Source organism: Phalaenopsis equestris, unplaced genomic scaffold (assembly GCF_001263595.1).
Source record: "Phalaenopsis equestris unplaced genomic scaffold, ASM126359v1 Scaffold000615, whole genome shotgun sequence".
In the NCBI taxonomy this organism is placed as follows: Eukaryota; Viridiplantae; Streptophyta; class Magnoliopsida; order Asparagales; family Orchidaceae; genus Phalaenopsis; species Phalaenopsis equestris.
Genome location: NW_018165055.1, coordinates 146,308 through 162,429, shown reverse-complemented (window position 1 = coordinate 162,429; position 16,122 = coordinate 146,308). Strand labels below are relative to the sequence as shown.

Genomic DNA, 16,122 nt, shown 5'->3' with positions numbered 1-16,122 from the left:
TGTGGCATGTGTAAAAGAGAAAATCTATGAGGATGAATCTTATTAGAAATATATAATGCTAACTTCAATATTTTTAGAATGTCAATTACTTCAGATGCTAAAGAGAATTGAAGTTCGGCTCGTAAATTCATTTCATAAATTGAAATGAAATCTGGTGGAGAACAAGCTCAATCAAATCTACCAGGTTACTTTAGCTAACAACTCATTTGGAAAAAGAATTTTTAAAAAAATATATTATTAAAACATCAACAGTGAATTGAAACTTTAGCTAACAACTCATTTGGAAAAAGAATTTTTTTTAAGAAAATATATAATTAAAACATCAACAGTGAATTGAGGATGTTACATCATCAGCTTTGACCAATCCGAACAACCTTCTAAGATTATTATCTTAGGGAAAATTTGATTAGGCTTCTTTTGATATAAGAACTTGAGGAGGAGGTCACCAAGTTTTTGGCACTCTTCTTCATTCAGAATCTAAAATAACAGAAAACAAATAAGGTTATGGAACAACAAAGAACACAAAAAGAAAAATAATATGAAATACACAAAAAAGAATATCAAGAAGATTGCTTGCTTAGTTTTTTAGGAGACTCTTAATATAAGAGATGAAGTGTAGAGGTCATGACCAGCAACTAGTTCAAGACTTATTTAAAAATAGCTATTTTGGGAAAAATCATAAAAGGTTATATGAAAGTTCTACACAATTCGTGGAATGTGTACAAAGCTTTTGAACTCATTGATAATTTATCTAAATTATGAGAAAATCTCTCAAAGATGTCAATCAGAAAATTAACGGATTCAAAAAATAATAGTTCTTCAATGTTTTATCCTACCAAAAGATAATCTTTTTTTATGAAAAATACTCATGAACATAGGAAGAAATGCTATCCATTCGATCACATAAGTTTATGGAAGATGGAAATACCATAATTTCAGCACCAAAACACTCAAAAATCAAACAAATGGAATCTTAAGATGAAATTCTTTTAAGATATTGATACACATATTAGATTGTATAAAAAAAAGGTGGATGAAGGATATTGAGAATACACATGGAAACAAGCAAAAAAAAACTACAAAATTAAAATAAAAAAAAAGTTTTCCAATAAAATTACTAGAATGACGAATATTCTTTTATGTTTCAACATCACACGGCAAAAGAAATACCCATAGTAGAAAAGCTGATGTAGCTTTGCCAAGAGAAAATTACATATAAAGAGAGATTTTTGGTGTTACATGCAGAAACAAGCAACAAAAACCCCCAAAAAATTAATATATATATATATATTTCCGAAGAAAATCACCAGCAAGAGGAATCTCTTTGAAATTTCAGCATCACAATGCCAAAGAAAATCAGCCATAGTTGAAAATTGGAGCTTTGCCAAGAGAATAATATATACAAAGTGAGATTTTAAAATCATGATATGACTCTCAATTTCGCTTTTGAAGTAGAACATGGCATTCTTCATAGAGACGGAACTAGAGTAAATGGGGGATTGGGAGATATGATATTTCTCTCACCCTTGAGAGATATTTATACATAAAAGAGAAAAGAAAGTTACAAATCTTATTAATGGTATTTCTAAGATTTTGGACATTTTTGCCAAAATTTTGACAATTTTAATATATTAGATATAAAAATAATATTTTCTCTTGGAATTCTCACTAAAATATATGGCTGTTCAACTTAAGACTTTTATACATAACATTTTCTATTATAATTCATATAAAAATACACTGAGTTTTGGACGCTTTCTCTCTCATACATTATTAAGAAAAAGTGACTTACATCACCATTTAAAAAAAAAAGAAAATTACTATAACAGTAAATGAGTGCATGACTCTGCCTGCGGGCAGACCGCTTTCCTATGCTGGTCCGAAAACATCCACGTAGCAGTGCACAACTGCATGTGCCCTGCGCTCATGGGCGTGCATCTACTAGCACACCTACATGCAAATGTGTGTGTACCCGCCTATGCACTTGTACGCACTCACATGCTAACACCATCGGCGGCATCCCAGTAACCCTCAGGCCAAAAATGGCTATTCTCCCATTTTTCAACGCTCTTAACTCAATGGTGGCACATTTAGAACCCATTTGAGTATCTATAACTACGTACGTGTGATTCAACAATCCTTACACTGATTCACAAGCCGATTTAAGAATGAATGAATTCACAACCCCGAAGGAAGGTCCACGTTAATGTCCAAGGAGCGATCACGGCTTGTAATCTTTCTAATGTATTTATGCTTAAAATTTTTCAAAAACTCAATATATATTTTCGAACAATATAGGCTTTGATGCCCGCAAAATAGGAAGAGACCTATATGCCACCAAAAAACTCACTTAATCAAACACAAATACAATGCATTTTAGATGAAATAACTTTCATATTCATGTTCATGATCATTTGAGCATTTATTCAAACAATTTTTTAGTTAGATCGAACATCTTATGATCGAGACAAACCTAATGGTTCTAAAATCATTCTAATCTTAATCAAAATCAAGCACTTCAAAAATAATTAGAAACTTCAAAGCATTAATTAAATGTTCAATTGATCTCCAAATTTAGCATGTGTATAATCAAATCTAGCATCTCGGCGAGATAAATTCAACGATCTTAGTCTCATTCAATTTTTAGGTCATTAAGGTACTTAAATGTTGAATAAATAATCAATAATCAAATAAACCAACACAGACCAACAGATGGATCAGTTTGAAATTTTGGCTAAATTTATCAAAATGCCCTCTTAAAACTCTATAAATGAAACTCCATGCTCCACATGAAAAAAAAAGAGAAAATGAGAATGAAAATTTAAAGATTTAATAAGTTCTAGAACTCTGCCAGAAAAGCAACATCAACCAACAACTGCCACCAGCCAATTATCCACTGCTACCATCCTTGAAATGCCAACAGTCGATCGACGTCATCTTCGAACTACTTTGCAAGGTCATCATCATCTTTGCCAAACTATCGTCGCTTGGCTGCCACCACTGACAGACCATCATCATTTGGTTGCCAATGCCTCCAGCAGACAGATGCCACAAAGTCATGACTGCAGTTGTCAAATTGTCACTATTCGATGATTGCCACAATCACAAGCTACCGCCGCCAGTCTATCACCACCATTAACTACTAGTCATTGATATCTTTCTATCACTCGTCATTTCTACATAATTTTAAAAAAGCATTTTACTCTCGTAACACTGCATTTCATTATTCAAGAGACGGACAAAATTTTTATAATTCTTATCTTTATAATTAAATCATTTCAACTAGACTAGATCCCTTAATTCTTCTTTTATTGAATTTTTCACTAAATCTCTTATGTGACTCTTGTGTTTTTTATTTCATCTGTGTGCATATGAGATCTTTATGTGAGGCTAAAACAATAAAATACCGTACTCTCCTGCCACAATTTTTTTAGCACACAATAATATATATTAATATCCTAGGTTGGGCTAATGATGTCTTAGAAGATAGGATTTTTTATTTTTTGAATCATATTAAATAGAAGTTAGCAAGTCATTTTTAACTTGAATTGATATTAAATTAAACAAACCTATAACAAAATATTACTCAAAATCAAATCAAACTTGAGTTGCACAATGACCTACGTGAAATTTTTCCCCAGCCGAAGCTCCTAAAGAAAAAGGGACCACCTAAAACTGATATTCAACTTCAAATTATTCCTAATATATTCTGATGGTAATCATTACTTGGAAATTTCCCAACTTTTCTTTCAAAGCAAATAAAACCTTAACAAGTCTCACTTCAAGCTTTGAACATACCTGAAATAGACAATTGATGGTAAATCTGAATGTTTTTCTTCATTTATTCCGATGCTGCCAGCTAATATTTCTAATAGACATTTCTCAATAATATTTCTTGAGCATAATATGGCCATACTTAACATGCCCCGCAGGCAGCTAAGTTAACTCAACACAGCAGGCTTAAAGCTTGCAATGCCAGTGATTTGTCTTCCCGTTACCAAGCTATTGATGTTTTCAGCGCCTTCATAAGAGAATATTGGCTCTATATCACGGAAGCCCTAAAGGATAAATCATAGAAAAATTTTGAAATGCGGCATATCAAGAATGGTAGAAAACAGAAAAATAATATGATTCTATTGCATAATTATTTCCCTCTAGTGAAAATGAGTTTTTATTATAGAAAATGCACACACGAGGGCTGTGGGCTTTGTAATAAAGGAGTGCATCAATTGTTTAGACTAGTTTCTTTTTTGGATCCCTTTTTTTTTCCTTTTTGTTTTTCAAACTAAATTAATGGCTATGTTCTGAATTTAGATTTTTTGTTTTGGCTGACATTCATAACTTGTTGGGGGTTATTTGCAGCAGGATAGAGCTGGTGCTCCTCATGTGAAGGTTTCCCTTTTCTTTTTAAAATTTGCGCCTTCTTTTTCTTAATTTAAAAGATGTAATTTATTTATTTTTTTTAGTTATTTTGCATCCCACTGTAAGCACCTCTATAGCATGGGGCGCACTTAGATACTAGGTTGACACAATTTTCGTTAGATGATGTGCTAGGCTGGGATTTAGGGTGCTATGTAGTCTTTTTGATGTCTGACTATTGCTGTTTGTTGGATTGGTTGTCCTAGCTAGGTACTTTTCTTTTGCATTGTGCTTGTGGTGTGACTGCATGTTGCATATGTGTGATAGTATGTTAGGGCATTTTATCTGCAAGGAGCTATGTCTATTTTGCACACACAAAGGTACCGCTATGGGGGAGCATATGATGATTTCTGACTCATTTGCTTGCAATTGCAATTTAGCTCCCACACTTTTAAGACATAACTCATGATATATTATTTGCATGTGAGATTTCCCGCTGACACTTCTTTTCATGCAGGATTGATTATTTTTTTCTTTTTCCAATGTATTTTTAGAGTCTATGAGAGTCCTGCAGCATAAATAAGATACGGGCACGGGTTCCGAGACGTTTAGCGTTGGAACCACGTGAAGGAGACCAAGAGCAGATTCTCGTGTCCCGTATCTTAATTTTGAATTTTTATATTGATGTATAGAATTAGGACCGCGCATGTATATGCGGAGTCCGACCACTCTTTTTCTTTTCTGGGATATGTTGCCGACCCAACGACACCGTCTTTTATTATTTTAATTTGACTTGTTTTGTTTTTTTGTATCATATTGCATGTCTGCACTTGCATGTGTTTTCCTTGTTTCAATCTGTGGTTTATCTGGAATTTCACGATATAATCTAGGCTCATTAAGGACCATAAAATTGTAATTTTCTACAAAATCCTAAATAAAATATTCTAGATAATTAAATTTTAGATTAAAATATTCAAGATTCAAAAATTGTAACATTTACTTTCCTGCATATATTAATAGCCTCCACAATACTTAAGGGCGGTCCTAGATAATTGCATTCATATTTGTATGTCCCGAGCAGGAGTCCCTGTGCTTCTCCAATCTGATTGGCCCAGCATACATTTGTATAGGTGGTTGTCTAGTGCGCCTAGTATGTTAGAAGGCTCCCCGACCCAGACGGGGTATAAGTCATTTTGTTTGGAGTGCTTCTAGATTTGTAGCTAAACCTCTGCTTCTCTTCCTTCCTGAGGCATCCTTGTTAGTCTCACCTCTTGGAGCTTTATCTTGTAGTCATAGGATAAAGTCTTCTTCGTTTGACCTTAGGGCTACCGAGGTTCCCGTAGACGACGCAATTCATGGATTGCTGACCGGGAATCTCAAGACATGTTGGGTCGACTACCTTAACGACCAGGTAGACTTATGGTCCTAATAGCTGTGGATGACGGGTCCGTGGTAACCCGACTCAATTACCTCTACCTATTTAGAATCACTCTACCTTCCTTTTGTTGAGCCCTTTGAGCCCTGTCGCTCTTTGACTTCGTTGATATCACCTTGACGACCCGTTGTCGATGAGCTGCCGCCCATTTGGGATACGACGATTTGTCCTCTGTTCTTTCTTATGGCCCGGACGTGCTTTGACGTATTTGGATATCCTCGTCAAGATGATTTAGGTTATTCCATGGGCCCTGTGTGTCGATGAGCCGCTACCTATTCGGGATGTGAGAGACTCACTCTCTACCCGATGGCTTAGTGTGAGCTTTCAAGCATCGGGATTGTTCCCACACGGAATAACCTTCCTTCGATTGCCTATATCTCAAGTTTATGATAATTCAAACGAAATTCTTTTTATCGAGAGTATTCTTGGGTACCCCCAAGATGTAATTAACCAAGTGGGATACGTCTCCTTAGGAGTGCTCTTGACCCTAGAACAGACACCTACACCTGACTCTCTGGTTTTGGGTAGTCTACGTAGGTATTCGTTCGCGGATATTGGTTTAAGCTATTTTTGTCTGATCCTGTTTGGGCGAACACTCTTAACCTATCCTTGCGAGGTTTATCGCACGTAAGCTCTCCACGTTTTGTGTTTTCTCTTGTTTGTCATTTTGTCGTATGTCCCTTCTTATTCGGTTCCTCTCCTCTTCGAATCACTGATCTGATTTGGGAGGGAGATTTATTTGAATAAGGGAAGTATACGATGATCGACAAACTGGCGACTCCTAAAATAAAAGAGAGAAAAATGAACAAAATCAATGTGTTATAGCGTAGTGATGCGTTGTGGCAGTGCGTCACGGTGACGCGCTGGATGTCCATTGTCATATAAGAAGGTTGTCGTGGGGATGAATTGTCAGCAGTCTTTTACTTGGTTGAGGTTATGCATCAGAGTATTACTCAGTGATGTTTAACATGTATGGGAGGAGCCAAAAAAAGTCCACAGAGGACTTATTAACCCATCTAAGGTTGTTTGCTGGAGCATTGCTCACTTATGAACCTGTGTGGAAATGATCAGGTGTAGACCACCAATGACTGTAAACCTATTTAGGGTTGTTTATTAGAGTAAAAATTCAACGATATTAACCCATGAGGTCAGATCAAATCCCCCTGCGGTCGACCGTGCTCTGACTAAAATACAATCAGAGTTATGTATTTCTCGGATTGATAGCATAAAGTGACTTGTAAAAGAGTCATTACACTTTCTAAAGATAAAGAAAATAATAAAATAAGTCTGAGGTACATTGACATTTTATGCAATATAACATAGATGACGTGACTGAAGTGCTACTGGTAGTATTTCTGAAGGCATTCCAAGTCCGGGGCAGAATTTTTCCATTTAAGTCTTTGAGCTTAAAGGTTCCAAGCTTGATCATGGCAGCCACGATATATAGGTCTTCCCAGAGAGGGGATAATTTGTTGCATTGGGGACCATGACTAGCGGTTTTAATACTATGCAAAACCAGGTCACCAATGGAGATAGGTCGAGGATTTACTCTTCGGTTGAAGTGGCGAGCAATTCTTTGGCGATAAGAAGCAGCTTTGAGGTGGGTCACATCGCGTATTTCCGAGAGAAAATCCAACTATTGTCAGAGCTTTTCTTCATTGTTATCCGAGTTGAAAATCTTGACTCGGGGGTTTGGAACTTCGATATCAACGGGGATGACAACCTCGGTGCCAAAACACAAGTTATATGGAGTTTTCCCAGTAGGAGTTCGTGCGGTGGTGTGATAGGCCCAGAGAATGTTATGCAGCTCTTCTACCCACTGCCCCTCAGCCTTCTCAAGACGAGTCTTCAATCCCTTAAGCACCGTTTGATTTGTCACCTCTGTCTATCCATTTGTTTGGGGATGCGCCACAGCAGTGTGCACCAACTGAATGTGAAGATCCTTGCAGAATGATGTGAAGACTCTTCTAGTAAGTTGAGTCTCATTATCAGTGATAATCTTCGCAAGAAACTCATAGCAACAAATGATGTTTTTCCAGACAAACTGTTTGGCATTGATCTCAGTGATCTTGGCAAGAGGCCCTGCTTCCACCCATTTGGTAAAGTAGTCGACAATTAAGATGATGAATTTTCGTTGTCCAGTAACTATCAAAAATGACCCCATGATATCTAACCCCCATTGGGCGAAAGACTAAGGACTCAGAAAAGATGTGAGTTCTACTAGCAGTGCATGCGTAAGATTTGAGTGTAGTTGGCAATTCTTGCATTTTTGCACAAACTCTAATTCATCTTGCTTGATCGTGGGCCAGTAGAAACATTGTCTCATTATTTAAGAGCAAGTGTCTTGCCACCAAGATGCTCCCCACATATTCCGGAATGAACTTCTCGTAAAGCATAATCAGCTTCAGATGGAGGAAGAAATTTGAGATATGGGCCTACAAATGTCTTCTTCTACAGTTCATCCCCTATAGGAATGAAGTAGGCAGCCATGCGTCGGATGTGAATTGATGTAGTACCATTATCTGGCAGTGTTCCGTCTCGGAGGAAGAAGATGATGGGATCCACCCAAGATGGCTCCCTTGCGTCATTTATAGACAATATCACCCATGAGTCATGGATGCTAGGAAAATGTATCTCCTCAATACACCTTCTTTTATAGAGATCTCCAATAGTTGAAGTTCCAAGCTTTGAGAGGGCATCAGCTCAGGTGTTATGTTCTCGAAGTATGTGAATGAGTCGGCATGTTTCAATTTGGGCGAGCAGTGTTTTTAATACACTGAGATACTGCACCAGTTGTGAGTTATGAGCGTCGAATTCTCCTTCTACTTGGGATGCGATGAGTTGAGAATCAATGTAGATAATCATGTTTTTTACTTCACAGTTGATGACAAGCTTTAATCCGGCGACAAGTGCTTCATATTCAGCAACATTATTGGTGGCCGGGAATTTCAAACGAAGTTCATACTCAAAAATGTCTTTCTTTGGGGAAATGAGTAGTGCTCCTACACCAGCCCCCGAGTTTCCGGATGCTCTGTATACATATAGTGTCCACTGCGGTGACCGTGGAAGAGAAGAGGGTGGTTCATCAGAGATAGGCACTATACATTCTACCACAAAGTCGGCCAACACCTGTGATTTGATGTTCGGTCATGGTAAATAGTGGAAGTCAAATTCTCTCAATTCTACTGACAATTTAACTAATCTTCTCGATGCTTCTAGTTTTTTGTAGGATATTCTTCAAAGGGAGTTGCGTGTAAACGCCGATAATGTGAGCCTGGAAGTACGGACGAAGTATCCTTGCTGAGAATACCAAGGCAATTGCATAGGGCTGTAAACGAGATCGCTCAGGCTCGGCTCGCGTTCGGCTCGTGTTCGAAATGGCTCGTGAAAGGTGTGTTCGTGTTCGGCTCAAATAATATTTTTCGGCTCGAGTTCGGCTCGAAATTGGAAGAATCGGGAGAGGAAGATGTCTCGGAAGAGGACGATGACTTGAAAAAGGAAGAGGAAGAACAAACCCTAAGCTCTCGCTGTCGAAACCCTTTCGCGATCTTGAGAGGAGAAGAAAATGACTCGAAAGAGGAGGAGAGCGGCAAACACAAACGACAAACACTAAGCTCTCACGGTCGATTGCCTTTTGCAATTTTGAGAGGGAGTTGGAAGAGGGAGAAGCAGCCGCCAAGCGCCTTTTTCGCGATTTTGAGAGGAAGGATAAGAGTCGGCGAAAGCTTAGGGTTTAATATTGTATATAACTTATATTTTATAAATATATAACTTATATTTTATATTATAAGTTATAATATAAATATTTATATAACTTTTATAAATATTAACGCAGTTCGCAGCCAAGAGCTTAGATATATAACTTTATATTATATAAATATATAAAATTTATAAAAGTAATATTTATTAATAATTTGCTATATATTACAATTTATAGGATTTAATTTTTTAAAATTTAATAAATTTTTTATTTTTAAAAATTTAATTAATTAGAATTTATAATATTTAATTTTATAAATATATATCATATGTGTGTGTATATTTATTTATTTATTTCTTTTCGAGTCAATTCGAGTCGAATACGAGCGAACAAATGTTTGTTCGTGTTCAGCTCGTTTATATTTCGAGCTTTAAAATTTATTCGATTTCGGCTCGCTTTTAATAATGGAAGAAAGCTTAACGAACGAGCCGAACACGAGTTGTTCGCGAACAACGAGCCAAATTGACAACCCTACAAGTGTTGTCTTATCCGCCATTGGATAACGACTTTCTGTACCAGAGAAAATCTTGCTAACGTAATATGCTAGTTTCTCGACTGAGTTTTCTATTCTGACAAGAACAAAGCTTATTGCATGAGGTGAAATTGTCAAATAGATATATAACATCTCTCCTTGGATGGACTTTGAGAGAAGGGGCGGTGAAGTCAAATATGTCTTGAGTTGCTCGAAAGCAATCTGACAATCATCTGTCCACTGAAAATCAGTGTTCCGAGCACCTCTCAGTATCTTGAAGAACGACAGATACTTATCCCCAGAACGGGCTAAGTAGGATAAAGCGGCTATACGACCATTCAACCGTTGTACCTCCTTGATGTTTTTTGGAGGTATCATGTCCCTCAGCGCCTTGATTTTTTTTGGCTTTGCTTCAATTCCACGATGGGTAACCATGAATCCCAAAAACTTCTCTAATGTTACTCCGAAAGCACATTTAGTCGGGTTAAGTCGTAAATCGTATTGACGAAGGAGTTGGAAATACTCCTCCAGATGAGAAGTGTGTTGGGATGCTTCCAGGCTTTTTACTAACATGTCATCAACGTAAATCTCCATGTTTTTGAAGACCTTGTTCATGAGTCGTTGATAAGTTGCACCAGCATTTTTTAACACGAATGACATAACCTGATAACATTATAAGCCCTTATCTGTTTGAAAAGAGGTGGCTTCCTCGTCTACTGGATTCATCTTTATTTGATTGTACCCTGAGTACGCATCCATAAAACTGAGCATCTGATATCCAGAAGTGGCATCAACAAGTTGATTTATGCATGGAAGGGGAAAGCTATCCTTCGGACATATTTTATTGAGGTGTGTATGGTCGACACACAATCTACACGAACCTCTAGCTTTTTTCACCATGACGATATTGGCCAGCCATGCAGGATGGTGTACTTCCCGTATGAACTTTGCTTTCGAGAAGCTTGTTAATTTCTTGTTCAATAGCTTGTAAGCGATCTGGGGCAAAATTGCATTTTCTTTGGACCACCGGCTTACATGTTGGATCTATCTTTAAAGAGTGCAAGATTATTTCAGGGTCAACCCCAGGCATGTCGGCTGGGGTGCATGCAAAAATATCCTAGTTTCTTTAGAGATCTACATATTCTGACCTTTGTTCATCGAACAGTAAAGAACCAACTGTTCTCGATGGATGTTTATTAGAGAGTGGGACATGAACCAAATCTTCCACGGGGGAAGCTCTTTGAGATACATCTTTATCTCGGGGATCAAATTTTCAATGCTAAGTGTCACTGATGGGCGTGGCTGAGCCTGCCTGAGGTAGCATGATTGTGATATCTGTTGATCTCCTCGTACAACGTTGATCCCTGTTGGGGTTGAAAATTTGAGCTTCAAGTGTAGCACAGATGTTACGATGTCAAAGATGGATTGTAAAGGTCACCCGAAGATGGCATTGTATGTTGATTCTGACTTGACAACAAAATACTGAACTGAGCGAGTTATTTGTCGAAAAAAATTTTCTATTACAACAGGGAGATTTATTATTCCCTCGACCCGTACTGGTCGATTATCAAAACCATATAATGGCCCAAATGCAGAGTGAAGTTTTGCCCTTGTTAGTCTCAAACTAAGGAAAATGGAGTAGAACAAAACATCAACAGAGCTCCCATTGTCAATCAGGATCTTTTTTACATTGTAGCAGGGTTCGTCAATTCCTGCGCTAATGACAAGAGAATCTTGGTTAGGTACTCGGACTCCTTCTAGATCAAAATCATCAAAAGTGATAGGCTCAAGGCACAATTTCTTATATGTTGGTTCATCAGATGCAGTGATAAGAATTTGATTTGTTAGTAATGAGCCTCCTGCAATTGTTTGAATTTCACCCACGACTGGGTGACCCCCATGTTGTTACCTTTGTGTTGTTGCCCCACAGTAAGAGCATTATCGCCACTAGCTAGTTTGTTTTGTATAAATCGACAAAGATATCCTTGTTGTAAAGAGCTTACATGCCTCGGTGGTGCGTCCACGACTTCGATGAACATGACAGTATTGTTTTGATTTCCTGAGTTACGTTTTAGGGGGTGAGGCCACTTAACAGCTTGTTCATCTTTGATGGTCATCAAGATGTTAGCACGTGACGTGTTAAGTGGTGTATACTCTTTTTTGGGTTAATATTCAGTTCGTTGGCCCGCAGGTTAAAGGAGGTCATGATTCTTTGGTTGTTCAGACTTTCTCCGTTGCAAAGATTGATTATTGTCTCTGGAGTTACCTTTGTGTTTTCCCTCAAATTTCTCAAATTGTTCCTTATGTGCACTGATGACCTCGTCCGCAGTGATTTGGGCCTCAACTCGGTGGATAAGATAGGCATAAGAATGAACTGTCTCCCGGAACTATAAGAATGAACTGTCTCCCGCATCAGTGATGAGTAGAAGGGCCCTGAGCGAAGCCCCCCAAGGAAAACCCCCCTAAGTAACTCTGGATCTACTCCTGAAATTTGACAGACTTCAGCAGAAAACCTGTAGAAAGTCTTTGAGCTACTTTCCTTCACTTTGACGAATTCCTGAGGGATGGAATGAATCTTTGATGATATGAATCTTTGATGATCTGTCGTTGATGATCTGTCGATTTGCTATGAACTGCTCCACAAACAGTCTGGCAAGCTCGTTAAAGGTGTTTACAGTGCTCTCCCGGCAGAGAGTAGAATCAGGTTCGAACTTGTCCCTTAAGAGTGGCTGAAAACACCTGACATAGAACCACGTCAGAGACACGTTGAATGTGCATGATGGTTCGATAATGATCAATATGTTCATAGGGGTCAGTTATCCCTTCATATGTGTTAATATTCGGCAGCTTGAAGCCTGTTGGGATAGGGTGTTGGAGACCGCATTTGTTAAGGGAGAGAATTCAAGAATGTTATGGTGAGTGCGTAAGTGATTTTTTTCTCTAGAGGGAACTCGTCTCAGACGAGGCGACGTAGTTCGTTACGGATGACATCATTTGAAACAGTAACAAGGTGTGGTGGTGTCAGTGGAGTTGTATGAGATGGATGAGTGGAACTTGCAGTGTCTAGGAGTTCAACATCATGACCTGACAAGGGAACTGTTCCTTCTTGAGCAGGGGGGCCGGTACGAGTTCCTTCAGTCGGTATGTTTCTCGTAGGTTGCGGATTTAATGGTAAACGGGTTTCGTTCATCGGAGTGGATAATGGTTGTTGGATCCCTCGTAGGAATTCTATGATCTCCATTTGAGACTCCTCCATTCTATGTATTCGTTCTTCCATAGAAGGACCCGAGACCCCCTCGTTGGTTGGATAAAGTCTTCCAGGGCAGGAAGATGAAGAAACATGTCGCCCTTAACTTCGTGATTGTTCCCTAGAACGATTGGAGTTGGAGCGAGCTATTTCGTTGTCCCGAATATTTTGTCTGGTGGCTATGTAGGAAATTGAGCAAGTACTTCAGTGGTGGCATTGAGAGTTTCCCACAAACGGCGCCAAACTAATGCGTGCTAGAAAATTCGAGGCGGCAGAGTAACGGACTATCGTCTTAGCGTTGTACGAAAGTTCAGCACACACACAGATGAAAATGAAACAAGCGGTAATGACTCCGAAATTTTTTATGTGGAAAACCCGTAAAGGGAAAAAATCACAGGGTCTGGCCCAGTTGCAGAAATCCACTATTGAATTGATGATTACAGAAATTCCTTATCCCACAGACGGAAAAAGGGTAACTATATTTTTAAGATTACAATGTTGCTGACGGCGTCTAGTTGGTGGTGATCGATGATGGTCAGTGATGGTCGATGACGTTTAACAGAGGTCAACGACGGTCGGTGGTCGTCGACGACGGTCGGTGGTCGTCGACGACGGTCGACGGTGCCCGTCGGCGGTCGTATGGTGTTGAGCTGCAGCTTCTCCTCAAGGCCTCAGGCTCTCTCTCTAGACTTCAGCTTCCCCTCATGTGAGAGGTGAGAGTCTATTTATAGTATTATGGGTACAATTAATGCAGAAATATCAACCATTTTGATCGGACTGTCCAGAGAGTTTCCTCTGATCATGTCGTATTTAATGGACATTTGAGTGTCTTAATAATGTAGGAATTGAGTGGTCTTGGTCTCGTTTCATTCTTCTTGTCGAGCCGCTCGATTCGAGTATAAACTTACCAGTGTCGACATCTGTTTGACCTTCCAAATGTGTTCAGAAATCTTCAAATGGTGGTTTAATGACTTGATATGAGCTTTTTTACTCGGATTGGACTAGTTTTCATATCATTAGGTCTGTATCATCGAACCGGTCAATTTAACTATAAGTTTGCTGAAATCGGAATTCTGGAAAACTTTTTATCAAGATTTAAATGTTTCTTGCTTAAAATATCGTCTTAAGATTTGTGTTATGTTTCGAGATTCATATCAGATGATGAAAATTTGTTAGTGGCGTATCAATACTAAATAAGTTTTACGGATAATTGCCCCTTCTAAGAAATAAATAGCAATGTTTGAAAAATGTATAAAAGAGGGTGTTAGATTTGTAAATAGCAATGTTTCGAGTGCCATGCATGTATTGCCCCTTTTTACTATCATTTTAAATAATTAGATAAAGTGGTTTTATTGACACATTTACATAATAGATATGTCCTAATCTTACAAATAAACTTTCCCTTAGAGATAAATTCCTACACCAATGGTTTATTCATCTTGAATGATTAATCACCTCGCTTTTCTTCATTCACCCCCTCAAATTTAGAAAACACATCCTTTGACAAAATTGAGTTATACATGTAGATCATGTGGATCTAGACCATTAAAGGCACGAATCCTGAAGGTGTCCTGATCCGCACACAAATCTATAGTCAGCTGATGTGATTCAGCCAAATTTAAATCCTCTGCAACCAAAACAAAAACCAGCACAATACGTGAAACAGAGAACAGATTGAGCCAATATAACACGGGGCATGGAGCATCTTGACATAAGACGCCAAATTTGAACATCAAGAAAATTTCTACTAGAAATTAAATAGCAAATGTCTCGATTACTTAACCTAAAGTTTTTTTATCATATTTGATATTCTAACTCATAAAAATCTCGTTATAGCAGTTAAGAAAAGCAGATGTACTAGAAGACTGACCTTTGCCACTAACAAATCAGCCAATATACCATTTCCTCCAACTAATTCATGACCAAGGGAAACTGTTTCTCTTGCCTTATTAGAGTTCAATGCCTGAATAATTGAACCAGAGAACAGCTACTTAGCAGCACAAGTTTGCAAAAAACAAAACGTTTAGTTATCTTTCCAGATGCGTGTAACTTGAATAGACGCCAACCAACAAGAAGCATTGCCTGAATGTTGCCAAGCATGCGAACTAGTATTTCCTGATTGATTTGGAGTGCTGCAAGTAGAGTTCCAAACTGTTTCCTTTCCTTCAGATACCTTGTTTGTTTCACGACAGAGATCTTTTAAGGCATGGTGAATGAACTCCAAATTAACCTGACATTTTCATGTTCATTTTGTACCCATGTCAAATAAACCCATTGGTGTGCCGATTGGCTGCCATGCAACAATTACTCGAGAGATAACAAGTACCTGCATTTGAAAACAATCAAGGAAGAAAACTAAGTATATAACATAGCTAGAAATCTTAGCAAAATAGATAATTTCAGCCCGAATGTATCAAAGCAGTGAGGCTTCCACAAATAATATAATGCAAATCAAAACTTTCAACTTCATTCACATAACTTCGCTTAGAACTGCCTAACTGTAAGGAACACGTTAGCCCTAAAATTCTGCAAACAATTTTACTGTTGAAACTGATAAAAGTTATGATAGATTAATTTACTGCATGTTCAATTCATTTTTCAAAAATAAAAAGCAGCCGTTATGCAGCACCTGTAGAAGTTTCTGTACCGTTCCTATAGCTTTTGACTTATCCATATAAATGTAATAGCAATATTTTTTGGGGGCATTACTTTCGAAATGAATCTGTGTGGTTTTGTTTGGCAATGATTCCATGTAGGTTTGCTTGTGTGCCTCTAATGCACTTGATGGATGAAAATTTTCAATGGACTTTTATTTAAATTCAATGACAGCAGATGGTCCCAGGTGCTAA

At 38.1% G+C, this 16,122-nt stretch overlaps 1 long non-coding RNA gene across 1 annotated transcript in view; it reads right to left on the bottom strand.

The window, feature by feature from the left end:
• Window positions 1-267: 267 nt before the first annotated feature.
• Window positions 268-16,122, bottom strand: part of LOC110029944 — a 28,941-nt gene continuing 13,086 nt past the window's right edge. Inside the window, exons 2-3 of the long non-coding RNA XR_002294596.1 lie at window positions 15,144-15,599; window positions 268-477 (exon numbers count right to left, since the gene is read on the bottom strand). This is a non-coding gene — a long non-coding RNA (uncharacterized LOC110029944). The remainder of the gene's footprint in view (window positions 478-15,143; window positions 15,600-16,122) is intronic.